Source organism: Pseudopodoces humilis, chromosome 2, assembly GCF_049639895.1.
Source record: "Pseudopodoces humilis isolate 2021_Gansu_Grassland_sample_001 chromosome 2, ASM4963989v1, whole genome shotgun sequence".
Lineage (NCBI taxonomy): Eukaryota > Metazoa > Chordata > Aves > Passeriformes > Paridae > Pseudopodoces > Pseudopodoces humilis.
Genome location: NC_142201.1, coordinates 43,210,216 through 43,226,390, shown reverse-complemented (window position 1 = coordinate 43,226,390; position 16,175 = coordinate 43,210,216).

Here is a 16,175-nt window from a genome sequence, read left to right as displayed (position 1 = left end):
TTAGCTAAATTAAGTAGTTCAGCACATTCAAAAGAAAAATACCTATTACCTGTGTGAAGGCAAAAGCATTTCAGATAAAGTGCTTTGCTAAAAGAACACTTAGAATTTTATAAAATTTTTCAAAAAAAGGCTTTGTCATATATTCTCTGTTAAATGAATAGCTACAAGAGTAAAATACTTCACTCAGCAAATTTCATTCACTCTATAGTGCTAAAGAGACACTGTATGGTTATAGGCTATTTTCCATCAACACATTTTGTATTCCAAGTGACAGCTTTTAGTTTTTATTAACATGTCATGTTTCATTTTGAAGCTATTTGACAACTTTGACACTAACTTGTACTAGAAAGAATATGAAACATGATGCTTGTCCACATTCAGGACACTTGACTTAAGCCATAGACAGTGACAAATGAATAAAAAATAATAAAAAAAAAAAGGAAAATTATATTTTTGGTGGTGTGGTCATTCCTCTTTTCCTTTTCCTTTTTCCTTTTCCTTTTCCCTTTTCCTCTTCCTTTTTCCTTCATATTCCTTCCCCTTCCCCTTTTCCTTTTCCTTTCCCCTCCCCTCTCCTTCTACTACTAAAAACATTTTGCAGCTATATACAGCAGAAAGTATTTTGAAAAGTTGTAATAAAGCATAAACTGAAGTTGAAATACTTTCTTTAAACATTTAAAGCAGAGCTAATAAAAGCATGACTCTGCAAATTTGGAAAAAACATTTGCATTTCAAAAGGAAGACAAAGTGAAGCAATACATACATACAATATATTACAGAAAAATATATTTCAGGAAGATTTTCCATGTTAGTTTTTCTATATCAAAATCTGTACTTTCAGCACTTTTTCTTCACGTTCTCACTTTCTGATCATGTCCTGTGTAATTCCGTAACTTTTTTCCCATCAGTTTATCCTCTCAGAAGTTATTTTCTGAAGTTCCTCAACTTCCTGAAAGTCCTCCTATGTACCCAGCTTTTTTTCACTTTGATGCTGTCCTGCTCCCATAAAAGTATATTTAGTCATCAGTTCACCACTCTTATCATACGACTCCTAGTGATGCATTCTAGATTATTTGGTTTCAAGCCAAATTGTCAGGTCGAAAGGACTGGCAGCAGGGAGGCTGTTCATTTGCAGGGCACATGCCAGGTGTAGTGAGCTTCCAGCAGCCAAGAGCCAAAGAAAGTTGGATTCCCTCCAGGCAAAAATTCTGTCCTACTTTTTCTAATAGTTGCTGAACACCATTTGGACTCTAAACGAAGGGACTTTAAGAAAAATCAACTAAATGTCACCTATCACGTCGGCCCCCAGAACAATCAGAAGAGAGCTAAAATTCAAAAGATTCTATTCTTGGACAGACTGAATTTTTTCACATGTGTTGGAAGGTAGAGTTGAAAATTTAAAGCAATTGAAAAAATAATTATTCAGTTCTGCCTTTTATATTCTGTGGAGTGAGATACGCACTCCATAGGACAATTTATCAGTAGAGCTAGGTAGGTAACTAGAATAGATCAGACTGAATTTCTCCTAAGGATGCCTATTTTTCTTAATTGAATATAAAAGAATACAAAGACAGGTGCTTGAAATATCTTCATCTGTTAGAATCAAGACACACATTGAAACTGAATAAAGATATACTTCAGTTGAGGAGTTAGAGTTTATTGTGATAGAAATGTTTAGATGACTGATAATTCAGTCCACCCCACAATTTCAAAACAGCACTATTGTTGTCAACAGGCATCACCAATTACCAGTTTTTACCTCTGTCTGTTTGAAGCAGACAGACATCCTTTGATGATGATCATCTAAGAGCACACAACACCCAGGAGGGGATGCTGTGTAGTTCCTACTTATGGCTATGCACCTTTCCATGATTTTGGTCACTGTGCTGGTTTTGTCAAGGTAGAGTCAATTTTCTTCCTAGTAGTCAGTGTGGGGATGTCTTGGATTTGTGCTGAACACAGCATTGATAACACACCCAGGTTTTAGTGATTGCTGAGCAAGTAGTTTGACAAAGCCAAGGCCTTTTCTGCTTCTCACAGCACCCCACCAGCGAATATGCTGGGGGTGCACAGGAAATTAGGAACAGACACAGCTGGGACAGCTGATCCAAACCATCCAAAGGTATATTCCTTTGGTATCACATAATGTCATGCTCAGCCTAAAGAGATGGGGAAAGAGGAAGGAAGATAGGGACATTTGGAGTGATGACATTTGTTCTCCCACATGACCATTACGTATGATAGAGCCCTGATTTCCTGGAGATGACTGAAAAATTGGAAGGAGTGAATGAATTCCTTGTTTTGCTTTGCTTACATGTGTGTGGTTTTTGCTTTACCTATTCAATTTCCTTTATCTTAATCCACAAGTGTTCTCACTTCTACCCTTCCCATTCTCTCTCCTATCCTAGAAGAGAGTGAGTGGCTGTGTGGGGCTGAGTTGATGTCTGGGGTTAAACCATGAGTCATCAAGTGCAAATTGGCCAGAGGTGAGAATTCTTTCATGAGGAAAAAAAATAAACATTTAAAAGTTTAAAAAGAAGTAAAAAATAATAATACATTTTTAAAAAGTGATCAGACTGTTCCCATCATTCTCATCGCTGATTTTTTAATGCTTCTTCATTAAAAGAAAGAGAGGAATCGTATTTCTTCCTAACATAGTTCATCTTATATTTGGGACTAATAATGGTTCAGAATTTGTCAGACATCTTTCCTAGTTTTTCTGCATCTCTTGTTTCCATCTTGTGGCTTTTACTGTGCACATTTTCTAGTTCTCATTTTGAGCAGTTCTACCATGGGTTTTGTTTTGCTTCTTTGTCTTTATATGTTACTTAAATACTTAAGCTTAACTACGTTGCAAAATGTCAATGCATTGCTGCTAATTTGCTAATTCTAATTTGGTGTGCTTATTTCAGGGTCCAGGGCAAGTAAACACTGTTTATGCTTTGCTTAGTTTGTGATGTGTTCGGTTTCCTGAATGCAACAGGCCTCTACTTCGGCTACTAACCTGAAGCAAATCTGCTTCCTTCTCCAAATATGACAGTGAACCATAAAATCTAAGAGCAAAGTATTTCACAGTTATTATCACGTTATTTTGGAGATTGGATTGTGGAAAAAAAAAAAAACAAACAGAAAAAAATTCTCCTAAAAGTATAGATCCTGTTTCTTGATAGCTTAACTTGTAGCCCATGATACTGAGATAAATGAATTAAGACTGCATAGAACACCTACTTTCCAGTAAAAATCATGACCATTTGTTTCCTTTCTCTAGGAAGATCAGTTCCTCTAGCAATTAATAACTGTATTCCCAACAAAGGTATTTTTTAACCACTATAGGCAGTTTAAATGCCCGATCAGCTTGTCATTAATTTGCCTGTTGTCACTTGAGATGAGTCAGGTCACACTATTCACAGTTTAAGCATTCCAATAGCATCAGTTAGTCATAGGTTATATATTACCATATAACCTATACTGTCCCCTGCAGAGTATTCTGGGAAGAGTTTGTATGGACAGTTCCAGCTACAGCAGAATCCAATTGTTTTGATACTGCTCTAGCCCCTGTGGTTCAAGAATTTTAGTTGATAGCGGAAAACCAGCTTTTTCACAGCTCCCGTGGAGTTCTCCTCAATGGTCTGGCAAAAGAGAGGAGTAGAATTTTCAATAGATTTCCCTGAAAATATTTGATGCTGACTTGCCTTTAGCTGTCAAGTTGTAAAACTGCCTTCACCTAAGTATTTGGCTGACCAGCCAAATACATTCAGGTTTCTATTTATGAAAGGGCAGGCTTAAAAATAACAAATGTAGTTTTTCTCTGTCTAGACATAGCCACAGGAAGCATGAGATATGACAAAAAATTATTCAGCATGTGTCACTACTCCAACAGATGTACAGGTGCACTTGGCAAGAGCCTCTTAGTGAAAGTCACAGTGAAATCACACACAATTTCATTAGCACCTGCTCTTTTGGTGAACAGCTGTGAACTCTTGGCACATATCTGGAAGAAATGGTGAAGAACTTAGGTAATCATCCTTGGCTCTGTGAATACTGCTGTCTTTTGAGAATTTAATCAACTTTGCACCAAGTGGATTTGACATCCTCCATGCTTTTAGAATAAGAAATATATTGCATTTCCAACAGACTTTATTTACACTTACATGTGTTAAATTAAATAAGAGTAAAAAGCGTGATTAGTAAAGTAAGCCACAATTTAGAAACAGGAAAAGTAAATGTTTCTGTAGATCTTGAGCCACCTACGTTTTTTAGAATAGTTGAAGTCTGCAGGGAGAGGGGCTCTTATAATTCTGATGAAGATGCAACTTTTGGACTCATCCTAACTTCCTTTTTAAGCTTTTTGGCATTAGTCTAATATTTTCTGTTTCATCACACTTCTTCTTCAGGGGAAAGAGGCAGAAGCCTTTTCAAAACAAAAGTATTTTGAAATAGTATTTTGTATTTTGAAAAAAAGGAAACATACCTGAATTCCTCACTGAATAAGGATTAGGAAAAAACGGGGTGAAAATTTTTACCAGAAATTCACATAATCTTTAGAAATGTCATCTGATTTATGCTATTTATGAAGATTGTCTGAGGATGGGATTAACTGTGTTTAGGAAGAATTTCCCTTAAGAAGTAAGAAAATCAACATTCCTATCTTAAAGTAGAGATACGACTTTTAAATCCTTAAAGTTGCATATTATTAATTACACCCTGAGGTTTTTTTCTAAGTACTTTTAATGCTATACACATCTTTTCAGAGCTGTTCAAGATGAGGGAATTGTGCCCAACAGGCTGCTCTCTGTAATTTTATTGGATGTCAGCATTTCTAAAGGAGCCATCCATAAAAAAGCCAGCAAGTTTGTTCTAATCAATACATTACGACACTCTCTAGATTCACTTCCTTTATGAAATCTTAGGGAAAAAAGTTACTTTGAGAAAAAAGAACGATACCCAAAGGTGTTGGTAAACACCTTTTACACAGTCTTAAATTAAGGCATGGTTCTGATAAATCTACTTTGGGAACAGAAAGTAATACAACAAATTTGTCATTTGGAGCATATTTATCTGAATTAAGTTAATAATGATTCAAAGCAATGCAAAAAAAAAAAATCTGAAAAAGAAAATACAAGATTTTAAGGACAGAATTTGAACAACATATTGGTTATTCAATATTAGTTAAAGCAAAAACATTTCTGTCAGTTTTGAGAAAAACCCAATAAAATAAAAAAAAACCCCACAAACTAACAGCAAAAACAATTAAAAAAACGAAACCAAAGCATCCTTGTTCTAAATCCATTATTTTGATGGTGCTGCTTTCTTATTTTAATAAGAAAGCAATAAAATTGCTTTCTTATTAAAATTTTTCCTTCCCAGCTCTAAAAGTGACTTTTAACTTAGCTATTTTTTTTTTATTATTACTAGAAAAACTATACAGTGGAGTGGATGTTTGAAATAATGTGGGGATTTTTGAAGAAAAAGGTGCACAGCAGCCAATTTTAATGTATCTAAATACAAATATCTAAATTTGTATCTAAATATATCTAATACCTAATATTATATTATCTTATACATACATTTTTATACATATGTATCTAAATGTATTTAGTACATTTAGTGTAATTAGTATCTAAAATGAATCTAAATACATAAAATAATTTAAAACTTTGAAATAACTGAAGTCTCTCCTTTTTTCCCCTCTATATTTATTTTTTCATTAATTTTCTTCAATTTCTCTAAATCTATCACTTGTGTTTGTTTTTAGTTTTTTATACCGATAAAACTATATATGTGTGTATATATATATATGTATGTATGTAATTTATCTAACCCTTGCATCCTAAGTTTGTGTCAGATATTCAATTTCTCATTACATTCCATTGTAAATTTTCCAAATTTTCTTTCTTACATATCTTTCTAGTCTGTGAAAATATTCTACATGCCTAAATCAAGTTTTTTAACCAGGGCACTTTTCTGAAAATTCAGTTTATTACTGGAGCAATTCATGTACTGACATTAAGAAATAGATATTGCCGACTCTTCAATGTTTTCTTATTCCCTGTGTCTGAATGTTGTTCTTCCCTTATGATTCTTTTATGCATATTTCTCTTCTATTTACTCCATACTTTCCTGTGCTATCTCCCTTGATTTTCCCCAATTTTATTTTCTTTGTTTTCTTACATTTCTGTTTTGCCTTAGATCTTTTATTTCCATTCTTCTACTGAGCTCATTTTTTTAAAAAAGCATTAAAGACTTTGCTATTTTGGGCTTAGCTTCTAAACAAGCAAATTTGGTGAATGAAGTCAAACCATCCCTTCTCTTTCTTTGTGATAAAAAAATTCCTCTTTCTACTAGCTACTAAGTCTGGAGTATAAGTGGAAGATTTTTTTGAAAAGAAACACTGTACATGAGTTCATAAAGCACTCTTATTCGATAAATGAATTACTATGGGACTGAATATAGGAGACAGAAATAAATTACCCATGGCTCTAAACAGTAATTTTCACCCCTTCTCTAATGTAACATATGCTGCATTTTTAAAGCTAATGACATAAACACGAAATGTCAAAGTAATTGCTTTTCTTAGGCTTTTCGTTGTTGTATTTTATTATTTGTTTATTTTATTAAATGAAAGTCAATCACATAATAAGAAGCTATGCTCTTTATGTTATGCAAACAGATGACTAGAACCTGGATGTAAATTTCAGCCGAGACAGCAGACCATGAAAAACTTCTAGACATAACATTAGACACATCTGGATATTGCAAGTACCAGAACAAGAAATTGGAAGATAATGCTGTGGGAGATGAACAGATAACAATATGCAAGATATGGGGGACAATATGTAAGAGATGGCTGAGCTTTGAGGAGAGCCCTGGGGGGTCCATTGGGGTACAGAATCTTACAGATTCTTTACAGAGGGTGATAGCAATTGCACTACTCTTTCTGCTTACATGCATGTTCTGGCTAATATTTTCATTGCCAGTCATGATAGGAGCAGAGGTAGTTGGAACTACAAGATCTTTAAATGCCCTTCCAAACAAAGACATTCCATGATTTTTTTATAAACAGACACATGAGTTAGGATAAGTAGTCTACTGAAATTAGTCTTAATGTAAAAGAAGCTAAACTGACTTGCCTAAGATCTGGAAAATGATGAAGGGAGGTGGGACAGAAACCTGACAAAACCCCCTTTTCTGAACCACGGGCTGCAACCATGTTTTATCAGGCTGGACAGAGATACAAAAATGACCTTAGGATTTTCAGTGATGAACACATCTTAAAAGAGGAAAAACAAGCTTTCTCCCCTAGAGGGGAAATAATTCCTCATTGCTTTGTTAGTTGGCACCATCTCAATTGATGTAAAGGCACTTTTGGCAGCCTATATAGAGATTATGTTTTCATCCTTCTGGCTGAAATGAAAGTAATGATGAGAAAAGAAATCAGAATCAGCAGTGGCAAAGCTCAAGAAATGTTGAGACAAAAAAAGCAGCAACATTTACTTATCCACCAGGACAAGATTCAGACTTACATCAGGAAAAGACTAAATATGAAATGACTGAAAAAGGCCACTAATGAAACAGAAATCAGTAAATGCAAAAAGCCAACATGTTCCTTCAGTGCATCCTTGATGGTTCTTGAAAATATAAAAAACTTTAAGATGCCTATTCTCACACCATTAATAATATGCTTGAATTTACAGATTTCTTCACATGGAAATCAGCAGAAGCCTAACATAGAGTTGTAGAATCACAGCATCCTAGAATATTTTGTGTTGGAAGGGACCTTCAAAGATCATCTAGTGCCATACCCTGCTGTGAGCACAGGTATCTTTCACTAGGTCACATTGCTGAAAGCCCCATCCAGCTTAATCTTGAAAACTATGAATGATGGGGCATCCACAGCTTCTCTAGTATACCTGTTCGAGTATCTCATCACCCTTACCATAAAAAATATCTTCCTCATGCCCACTCTGATTAATTTATCCCTCAGCTTGAAGCCATTACCCCATCACTCCTGTCACTCACTATAAGCTATAGTCAAAATCCAAATATACTGTATAGGAAATGTGGTATAATTGTAAATATTGTATAGCAAATGTCATACAGAAATCCAGGTAGATGACATCTGTAGCTCTTACCTTCTCAACTGATGCAGTCTGTCTACTGTAGAAGGCAAGGATGGATTATCAGGTATAATTTCCCTTGGTAAAACTATGATGTCTTCACATCCCTGTCTTCCATACACCTTGACCTGTCTTTCCAGATGATCTATTACATGATCTTGCTGGGAACAGAAGTGAGGCCAACAAGCTGGCATTTTCAAGTGTATCCCTATTACCCTTTTTAAAAAGGGGTGCAATATTCCCTTTTTTGCAGTCACCAAGGACTTTGACTGACTGCCATGATTTTTCAAATATGGAAAGCAGCTGAGTGACTGCATCAGCCAATTACCTCATGACTCTGGGATGTCTCTTATTGGGTCACACAGACTTGTGTAAGTTCAAGTTCCTCAAGTGAAGTCAAACTTTATCTTTCCCAGTGACGGGAGGGATTTTGTTCTTCTAATCTTTGTCTTGAAGTTCAGGGACTTGAGAAATGTGACAGAACTTAGCCTATATTTGGAGTTTAATGACAATGGAAGCTGTTAATTTTATATTTTGCCATTTCTAGTTAAAAAGTTATTCAGAGTTTGTTCATATTATTGAAGAGTTATGATTATTCAGCCCATTAAAAAAATAAAGAAAGAGTTGATGGGATTTTTTTTTTTAAATAAATACATCATTTCTAAGGAGTTTTGATATTGTCTATATTAAAAGTTTTTCTTTAATTTATAAAAATGTATATAATTTTATTTTTATATGAACTGTATTTGTTGTTCACTTGCTGCAGCAGTAACTGAATTCTGACTCACCATGCAAGAATTTTCCACATCTAGTTTTCCATGTTTCCAAGTTCGCCCTGTCTTATGCCAGTTACATATTTTCCTTCCTTGCCTTACACCTTGCCTTACCTGTCCCATAAAAACTCAAAACCTTTAGTGAGCAACATTTCAAGCTTCATCTTCTGACATCAAACTCATTCAAGTGTTAGCTGATGTAAATTGGCACACACACATGCCAGTGTTCCATCCTCCTCTTTCCTCAATTTCCCCCCAAAAAATGATTTCTTACAAAATGTTTAATCTCTTTGTGTGCTTTTCTCTAGGAGGGAGGAAGACATACAAAGATGCTTCATCATAAAAGTATTAGATTTTTTGGGTTTTGTTTTTGTGAAAATTGTTCATGCCGTCATGTTTGCAGTGAATCATAAATAATTTAATAGCTATACAGAGGAATAGGGAGATTGATGGGTTTAGAGGTTTAGGTTTTCTTTGCTTTACTCACAAAATTCATAGTCTTTTCAAAGCAAATTCAAAATACAAAGACAGTTTTGAACCAAGATTGATTGGAAGAAAAATGATAAGAAATCACTAATTTCACTGGTGTTCATATCACTCATTTTGAGAATCAAAATTTCCCAATCTTTTTAGAAAAAAGTGTTCCAGTTCTCAACTTTTCTTAAATATAGAATGTTTTTGAGATTTTTGGGGTTTGGGGTTTTTTTATTATTTTACTTCTCTTTAAATCGACCTACAGTTTTTTTTTTTAATTTTGTTTTCTTTGTTTTTTGTTTTGTTTTGTTCTGTTTTGTTTTGTTTTGCTAAACCTTATATTATCTACTACCTAGTACCCAACTGGTTTTTAAACCTGGTGGATAGAAACAGTCATTTTCAGACAGAAATTTGTCTCATTTTGGGAAAATATATTAATTAGAACAGATTTAGTAACCTGGTCTCTCCAGTGGTGATAAATGGAATTTAGAATTACTTGATTGGATTTAAGTGCTTAATTTTAAATATATGAAGTTCATCAAGATACATTTTCCTTCATTAATTCTGTCAAGCTAACAAAGTGACCATAGAAGAGAAAGAAGAAAAACATATCAGTATAGCAGGGAAGTTAAGCATTTCATCAGGGAGGAGATAGTATTCCAGACTGTAATTTCTATTTAGAAGAATTGAGTCAGATCACATCAACCTATCTCAGTAACTAAAATAGATTTTAACAAAATAAATATTTTTTTTTTAAAAAAAGAGTGAAAAAACCCCCAAACATACCCTAAAAACCTAACCAACCAACCTAAAAAAACCCAAAAAAACCCAAAAAACCTAAAACAAAACAACTACTTCCAGAGAAACTAAGAAACAAACAAAATACACTGGCCTGTTTGTGAATGAAACAATCATTTCAGAATGTTGTCTCAAGAGCAGTCAGTACAAGCCTTGGTATCAAAATGTATATGCTCATTGACATTTATGACTCTAAGAACACCACAGTTGGAAGCTGTGAAACTTTTGAGAAAACTAAAAATTGATTTGAAAAGAAAAAAAAAATGAAGCAATAAGATAGTGCAGGAATGAAAATATTTTGTATTTAGATGAAAACTATTTTCTTTACATTTAACATGACATTAAGAATTTAAATCTCAAGTATGAACACAAAGCACCTTATATCTTAAAATATAGATCTGAAAAGTTTGAATGCAATTTGATAAGCTGGCTTCAGAAGGAAAACCAATCAGGAAATGAGCATTGTTGGGTAAGACTTTAAAGGCCTCAAAGAACAAAAAAAACCAAATAATATATTTTCTCGTTTAAAGTGGAGTCTCCCACGTCCTCCAGCACCAGTCCACCTGCAAGATATTCAGAAGATTCTGTACAATGTTAAACTCCTTTTGTTCATAGGCTTTGATAGCATTGTATACACACTATGAATTAGCAGATGTTATTTAATTCTAATATTCTGTTCTGTGGAAAGAACATCACATAAGTGAAGATTTGCCTTGAGGTTGTCCCTGCAACATTTCATTGGCTGACCTCTTAGCCATTCACTGTATTTTAACAAGTGACAGAAAAATGTTTCAGGCAATCTCTCTCCTGATATATGTACCAGATGTCTGGACAAGAATAGACAAGCCTGCAGGATCATTGTTTTGATGCTTGCTATTTGACAATACTCTAAAATATTAGTGTTTTGAAGCTTATCCTACTATTTAATACCACCAAGGGCATGAAGAAATATAAACTGAGATGATTGATGCGGTGGCTGAAGACTGTTAAAATTCTGTAGCTGTATCAAAGAATGATGATTAAAACTGGGCTGTGACAGATTTTAAATCAAATACAGATTTTTGTAGAACTTTAAGTATTTCATTATTTATATAATATATCACATTTTTTGCTCCTTAAATGTGACCAAGTGTCATTAAGATAGATACACAATAGAGAACATTTCAGTATACATCCCCTGCCAGACAGAACATCTTGAATCCAGGATAGAAATCAGAATGGCCTTTCCTTGGGTCTTGTAATTTTTCCTTGACTTCAGAACTTAAGTGGAGAGTTTTAGGTGTAGCACAGCCTTTTTCTTTTTTTTCCCCCATACCCTTTCCACCTCCAACTGCACACAACCAATTTACTTCCCAAGAAAGGCCTTTTCAGAGTAATAAAATTTATTTTATATTAAATATTTTTCCTTGGTTTTGTTTGTTCTTTTAAACATGAACAAATATCCTGGATATAATTTCTGCCCTTTTTTTTAAAAAAGTATTATTATGTCTTTTTGAAAAGTCTATTGATACAAATGTCATTGTGTTTAAATTGGAAGCTTGAAGGCAAAATGCTATTTGCCTTGAGGAGAGTGGTGAGACACTTTAACAGGTAATGGCAAATACGCAGAACAGGTATTCTCCTTTGGACATAGGACAATAATTTTTTAGGATTTTACTGGTCTGAGAACATTCACTTTTTGTACACTTTTCGTTTCCCTTGTCAGTACACTTTTGTTTCCCATACTTATGATTTATCTCCATGGTTTCTGAAAAATGTAATATCAAGGGCTTATATTCTGTTGATTTCTTTTATGATTTGAGGTACTTAATCTGTGGGGAAAGTGCCTCAAAAACATCTGACCATGAAAGACCCATGTTTACATACAACCCAAAGAGCATACAATATCTAAGCTCAATGGTTTAATGTAAGGCAATGTTTTTACAAAAATATAGGTTTTTACTTTATATGGATGTGTATTTTGTTAGAGGTATTTGATGAGAGATTTAAATTGACAGTTATAAAGATGCTAAATAAACATGAAAAAAATAAGACTAGGGTACTTATTACCACTGAAGTGAAGAAAAATCTCTTTCAAGATCAAAACACTTCTTCCAGTTTCCTCCAATCAAGAACGAGGTATGTAGAATCCAATAATAATCTAAACTATCCAATGACAGCTTTACCAGCTAGGAGATCCTAAGTACAATGTGTAAATAAGGTCAATGAATTCTATGCTGCATAGATGACTGGACTCACAATAAATCTGATGATTAGTCAATTGCACCTGCAGAATAAAAATTATTTGTAGAGCTTGAATGTGCAGATCAGCATGTACTGGATGTTGGTTTTCAGATGGAGTCTGAGCCAGAAGGGTCCACACTTTAAGCTGAAATTAAATGGGTTACTTTCACCCTCAGTTCTGCAGGAAAAAAAATCACAAATGTCTATAATTCATTTTGTAAAAAATATAGGTAAATATTTTAGTATTCCAAAGATCTTTAATGCAAGTATACTATTAATGGGAGAGAAGATTAATATTTCCTAGTTTAGACAAAGCGTTACTATGTGATTCACATAAACTTCACTTACTTCTTGAATACTTACAATACTATGTCCTACACAGGATTTAGATTGGAAAATATTGTGTCCATACATATTTTCTAGTTCTCTTTAAAGCTGGATTAAATAGAGCACGGATGATGATGATGATGATTATGATGATGATGATGATGTTGATAATAATAATAATAATAATAATCATAATAATAATAATAGTAAAAATGGATATATTAAGCAAGAATTGCAATGTAGTAATATTCTGGTTTACTTATGAGATCATTGTGCAGGATCTTTTTTTAGTCAGTGAATTCAATTAGTTTGTCTTAATATTGATGGCTATTTTTGCTCGTCTGGGGTTTCTGCAGCATTAACAGGAGACTGGCAGACATTACAAAGGACCTGTGGGAGAGTTGCATTCTAAGGTGGCAGATGGAGGACAGAAGAACACTTAAGCTTATAAAATTAGAGCAGACATCTTTGTGGAGGCAATTTATTTTTCTAGCAGTCAAGAGATTCAAGAGTCTTAGATATTTGGTCAACTGAAAAAATGTAGTATATGTATAGCCATAGTGTTTCTTAAAGGATATATTCTTTCTGGTACCTTTATCTGTAGTTGAAGGTAAAAAGAGATCTTGTCAACTGTATTAGTAATAATAAATTCTGAGTATTAAATCTGGTTTTCTGAAAAGATAGCAGTTTCCTGCTGCATATGTATTACCTTGTTATAAGGAAGCACAGAGATCAAAAAAAATAATCAAATTTATTTTAAAATTTCCATTAAAGAAGATAATTTAAAATCACCCCAAATTTTCTTGATGGATAGTTACTCTCACTCTTAGAATGTCTGCTTAGTTTTCCAGTCTTTAAAACCTCCATTAACATTTCTTGCTTTTCTACCACACTGCATAGATGTCAAATTTCAAACTATTTTTCCTTATCTACATACTCATAGTCTGTGATTTATTCAGGCATTTAATCTTGTTCAGAATGAACCAGATCTATGCAGAGCTTTAATTCCTCACAGTAAGGCATGCTTTCTGATCCTGTAATAGTTTTATTGTCTTGTCAGGGTTTTTTTATTTGTTTGCTCTTATACCTTGATATTCTTGAAATGGTTCCCTTAAAAAATCAAAAGGATTATTTTGAAGCACTTAAATCAGAACTGGACAGACCATAGTCACAATAGCATTTATTCTTTGAATAGTACAACATTTTTATTTAGTATTTCTGTGAAATTACCCTAGTTCCTAGCTGGTTCTAGATGGTCCCTGTAAAACATTTGGATGGGTGGCTTTTAAATGTTTTTTTCTCTAGATATTTCAATTCTGCTTTTGGTTTCTGTGGAAATGCCACAGATAAAATCAAAGTCTGTGCTTACAGAAAAATTAATATTGTGTCATTCATAATCTGTAACAGAAGATCTAAATTAGGACTTCTGGTATCATCTGTCCTAAAGGAATGGTTTTAATTCTGCTCTGTGAGTGAAACTGTTAGAAAATGTTCTCCTTTCCTTTATAGATTCACTCAATATAATAGCAATGAAATATATGCCTAAATCTGTTGAAATGTCATCACATAATGACATGGAATAATTTCATTATTACAGTAGACAAGCACTTAGTATGTATTCCATAATGTATTGATTTTTTTTCAGTGGGATGTTACATCTTTTCATACTGATCTGCTCTGACCTACTTGTCATGAAGAAAGAATCTTCATAGATGGTTACCATAGTAAAATAGCAGATATTAACATGGAAGATCAATTTTAAACTTCAATCTGACATCCTAAGAGACTACAGCAAGGACTATTGAAGCCTAAAGAATGCATGCTCAATTACTTTTAAATTTATTTCCCTCTGACTACCCCTAGATCATATTAATGTTACTATCTGACTTTTACATTTTGAAAGTTGAGTAAAATATTCAAAATATTTATTCCAGCAGTTAATCTAGGAGAGCCTTGCAGATGGATTCTCATCTTTGATGCTCTCAATTGCATCTAGATCTCTTAATGAGAGAGATGGGATAATATTTAAGGAATACAGTGTCTGACATTTTAAGTCATAGGAGTATTAGCACTTTTTCGAAGTTTGTTTTACAGAGGAGGATATCATTTAGTTGAAAAGAAAAAGCAGAAATAACATATAAAAAGTTACTTTGGGGTTTTTTTATGTGTGTTTTGGTGTGTTCCACATATATGTCCTGACCAATGCTGCACAGCTATCTGTGTATCGAATTCCTAATACTGTATGTGTGTAGCAGAGACTACAAATAAAACTCTGTAGGCAGTGCACAGAGCTTCAGAAAGCAGAACTTCAAAAGACATGAAGCCAAATCTATAAATAGATGAAGATCTGACCTTGTATGTCTTAGAGATAGATTAATTAAGAGAAGAATATTTACTTTGATTATCAAGGCAAGTTATTTTGGACAAAAAAGAAAGACTAGGGTTTGTAAATATGTTTTGCGTATATTTAGGCATACTTGTGTGGTGTTCACACATTGTGCGAGATTACCATTTCATTTAATCATACAATCATAGAATAATTTGGGAAGATCACGTTGTTCCAACCCCCTTCCACTGGCAGCTAAACCATTAGACCAGGTTTCTCAAAGCCCTATCCAACCTGACCTTGAACACTTAAAGGCCTGAGGCCTCCACCACTTCTCTGGAAAACCCATTCCAGTAAATGGAACCACCTTCACAGTAAAATAATTCTTTCCAATATCTAACCTACACCTGCCCTCCTTCAGTTTAAAAGACTAAAGTTTAAAGACATTCCTCCATGTGCTACAGCTACATGCCCTTGGAAGAAGTCCATCTCCAGCTTTTCTTTAGGTATTGGAAAGCTGCTAAAAGCAGTGCCTTGTCTTCTCCAGGCTAAATAGCCCCTCTTCCCTCTGCCTGCCTTCATAGAAGAGGCCCTCCAGCCCTGTGATCATCTTCATGACTCACCTCACCTCATCACCATGACTCAGTGGCTTGGAGAAGTCCATGTTCTCCTTATGTTTGGGGCTCCAGAGCTCGCTGCATCACTCCATGTGAGGGATCATGATGAATCCCTGAGATGCCTCTCCAGGCTCTGGGCATCTTGCTGACCCTGCCATCAGACTGGTAGGAGTGATTGAGGTTCACATCCCCCACCAACTTTATTTTAAATCCTTCTTCTTATCAAGAAGAATGAATATGCTCATATATTATATGACTGAATATGCTCTTGCACTTTTCTGACAGATGTACTCCCTCAGTCCCCAGCAGAGCAGCTCTATCAAAGTCAGTCTCATGATCTAAGTAGCTAAATCCCTGTAACCATTTGATTATTTCAGATTTCATTGGCCCTTTGAAACCCCTTTTCTCTGATTTGAAGGGCTAACAAAAAACTACCTATGCTCTGGAGCCTCTTCCCACCCCTCCCAGAACTTTGTAACCCTTCTTGGTACTCCTCAGCCGGCTCCTGGCTGTATCACCA